This window comes from Schistocerca cancellata, chromosome 8, assembly GCF_023864275.1.
Source record: "Schistocerca cancellata isolate TAMUIC-IGC-003103 chromosome 8, iqSchCanc2.1, whole genome shotgun sequence".
Taxonomy (NCBI): Eukaryota; Metazoa; Arthropoda; class Insecta; order Orthoptera; family Acrididae; genus Schistocerca; species Schistocerca cancellata.
Genome location: NC_064633.1, coordinates 505,492,029 through 505,496,241, shown reverse-complemented (window position 1 = coordinate 505,496,241; position 4,213 = coordinate 505,492,029).

Here is a 4,213-nt window from a genome sequence, read left to right as displayed (position 1 = left end):
GTGAAGTTCGGTGGCCGGAGGAACAAGACTTCTGGTCAGGTGACTACAGGGTTATAAACACAAAGTCAAATAGGGGTAATGCAGGAGTAGGTTTCATAATGAATAGGAAAATAGGAATGCTGCTAAGCTACTACAAACAGCATAGTGAACGCATTATTGTGGCCAAGATAGACACGAAGCCCACACCTACTACAGTAGTACAAGTTTATATGCCAACTAGCTCTGCAGATGACGAAGAAATTGAAGAAATGTATGATGATATAAAAGAAATTATTCAGATAGTGAAGGGAGACGAAAATTTAATAGTCATGGGTGACTGGAATTCGAGTGTAGGAAAAGGGAGAGAAGGAAACGTAGTAGGTGAATATGGATTGGGGCTAAGAAATGAAAGAGGAAGCCGCCTGGTAGAATTTTGCACAGAGCACAACTTAATCATAGCTAACACTTGGTTTAAGAATCATGATAGAAGGTTGTATACATGGAAGAACCCTGGAGATACTAAAAGGTATCAAATAGATTATATAATGGTAAGACAGAGATTTAGGAACCAGGTTTTAAATTGTTAGACATTTCCAGGGGCAGATGTGGACTCTGACCACAATCTATTGGTTATGACCTGTAGATTAAAACTGAAGAAACTGCAAAAAGGTGGGAATTTAAGGAGATAGGACCTGGATAAACTGAAAGAACCAGAGGTTGTACAGAGTTTTAGGGAGAGCATAAGGGAACAATTGACAGGAATGGGGGAAAGAAATACAGTAGCAGAAGAATGGGTAGCTTTGAGGGATGAAGTAGTGAAGGCAGCAGAGGATCAAGTTGGTAAAAAGACCAGGGCTCTTAGAAATCCTTGGGTAACAGAAGAAATATTAAATTTAATTGATGAAAGGAGAAAATATAAAAATGCAGTTAATGAAGCAGGCAAAAAGGAATACAAACGTCTCAAAAATGAGATCGACAGGAAGTGCAAAATGGCTAAGCAGGGATGGCTAGACGACAAATGTAAGGATGTAGAGGCTTATCTCACTAGGGGTAAGATAGATACTGCCTACAGGAAAATTAAAGAGACCTTTGGAGAAAAGAGTGCTACTTGTTCGAATATCAAGAGCTCAGATGGAAACCCAGTTCTAAGCAAACAGGGGAAACCAGAAAGGTGGAAGGAGTATATAGAGTGTCTATACAAGGGCGATGTACTTGAGGACACTATTATGGAAATGGAAGAGGATGTAGATGAAGATGAAATGGGAGATACGATACTGCGTGAAGAGTTTGACAGAGCACTGAAAGACCTGAGTCGAAACAAGGCCCCCGGAGTAGACAACATTCCATTGGAACTACTGACGGCCTTGGGAGAGCCAGTGCTGACAAAACTCTACCATCTGGTGAGCAAGATGTATGAAACAGGCGAAATACCCTCAGACTTCAAGAAGAATATAATAATTCCAATCCCAAAGAAAGCAGGTGTTGACAGATGTGAAAATTACCGAACAATCACTTTAATAAGCCACAGCTGCAAAATACTAACACGAATTCTTTACAGACGAATGGAAAAACTAGTAGAAGCCGACCTCGGGGAAGATCAGTTTGGATTCCGTAGAAATACTGGAACACGTGAGGCAATACTGACCCTACGACTTATCTTACAAGAAAGATTAAGGAAAGGCCAACCTACGTTTCTAGCATTTGTAGACTTAGAGAAAGCTTTGGACAATGTTGACTGGAATACTCTCTTTCTAATTCTAAAGGTGGCAGGGGTAAAATACAGGGAGCGAAAGACTATTTACAATTTGCACAGAAACCAGATGGCAGTTATAAGAGTCGAGGGACATCAAAGGGAAGCAGTGGTTGGGAAGGGAGTGAGACAAGGTTGTAGCCTCTCCCCGATGTTATTCAATCTGTATATTGAGCAAGCAGTAAAGGAAACAAAAGAAAAATTCGGAGTAGGTATTGAAATCCATGGAGAAGAAATAAAAACCTTGAGATTTGCCGATGACATTGTAATTCTGTCAGAGACAGCAAAGGACTTGGAAGAGCAGTTGAACGGAATGGACATTGTCTTAAAAGGAGGATATAAGATGAACATCAACAAAAGCAAAACGAGGATAATGGAATGTAGTCGAATTAAGTCTGGTGATGCTGAGGGAATTAGATTAGGAAATGAGACACTTAAAGTAGTAAAGGAGTTTTGCTATTTGGGGAGCAAAATAACTGATGATGGTCGAAATAGAGAGGATATAAAATGTAGACTGGCAATGGCAAGGAAAGCGTTTCTGAAGAAGAGAAATTTGTTAACATCGAGTATAGATTTAAGTGTCAGGAAGTCGCTTCTGAAAGTATTTGTATGGAGTGTAGCCATGTATGGAAGTGAAACATGGACGGTAAATAGTTTGGACAAGAAGAGAATAGAAGCTTTCGAAATGTGGTGCTACAGAAGAATGCTGAAGATTAGATGGGTAGATCACACAACTAATGAGGAAGTATTGAATAGGATTGGGGAGAAGAGAAGTTTGTGGGACAACTTGACCAGAAGAAGGGATCGGTTGGTAGGACATGTTCTGAGGCATCAAGGGATCACCAATTTAATATTGGAGGGCAGCGTGGAGGGTAAAAATCGTAGGGGGAGACCAAGAGATGAATACACTAAGCAGATTCAGAAGGTTGTAGGTTGCAGTAGGTACTGGGATATGAAGAAGCTTGCACAGGATAGAGTAGCATGGAGAGCTGCATCAAACCAGTCTCAGGACTGAAGACTACAACAACAACATCCACGTATACTAGATAACCAATCACTATGTCTAGCTTTGTAGTAGGGGCAACCCTATTGAGCGCAAGGAGGTTTTAGATCCTAACACTTTTCATTTAATTAAGTACAACAGTGGCAACCAATGACAAAAGACAGCGTCGATTGCGCTTCATCGTAAATTAAAAAGCATGAGTTCCTTGCTGACAATGAATACATTTATAGTCGCTTTTCACGAGGATACAATAGGTGCGTAATATTTTCATTGTCGGTAACGAAGCAGCGCATCGCTTTTATGGCGCTTGTGGCGCCAGGAAAAAGAAGTCTGAACAAGAATCGCAAATAAAATTATGCGTGACCGGCAAACACGTGTAAAATCCGTAATCACGTTCTGCCACAGGATTGTAAAACGTCATAGTAGGACACTTATATCACTTTAGTGCTAGCACATGGCGTCGGTCACAGGTAATACTGACCTTGTCCCACCCCTGTTGATGGTGCACATGCCCCACCTTACAAAGTCCGCTAGTTAAATGTTAATTTGTAGCGTCTGCTGAACGGACGCTTCCACCAAATTCCGCTCCTGGTCGTTGCACAAGTTCCAGAAGTGAACACTCCCAAAAACAGATAATCCAAGCCACAGGCAGTAAAAGCAACAATGAAAAAAAAAATGAGAACTGTACGCCACTCACAATTTCGCCTAAAAGAGCGTGTCTACAAAGAACTATCACCAACTACGGTGACGACGGTGAACTAAAACATATAATAGTAGACCTGAGGTACGACACAAAACCAACATAACTAAACACAAATAAACTGTCTCCTTTCACTAATAGAGTATCTGCATATGCACATTATTGTAATACCCTATTGTCAAACTGATAATTCAAATTCAAGCGGAATTCACAGTGCCAAAAACTGCAGATAATGATGTGATGTGGCTACTGACACCAACCTTTAAGTATTTCTATTTTATATAACACTGTTGAATAACAGAGATCTTTAATGTCATAAAATTGTTTAGAAACAGTCATAAGCGTAGCCAATGTTAACAGTGACAGAGGCCTCCACAGCGGGTCAGGCGCCATCGCCGTCGTCCAGGTGGAGCAAACTCTGATGATGGCCCATAATTAAAAGGCCGAAACCGGTCAGAAGTTAACATCGGCTGCGATCAAGATTGTTTTTAATTAAGTTGTTGTTGTATGGCGGTCGAGGACTTCAACAACGCTACAGAAACGGTTGTCGACAGCTTCACGGCTAGTGTGCGGACAGAACCGCTCTGCCATATTCATTAGAGCAGTACCTTGAGAAAGATCGAGCACTGTGCGGCCATTTGGCTCAGTGTATGATGTCATTAGAGCTCCTCATCAGAGTTTTTTCATGAGTATTATGGCTAGGTCTTTTGCAGCCGACTACTGACTCAAGAACGACAAGCTACAGAAAATATTTTATCCAGTGCTGTAGTTATTGGCGATA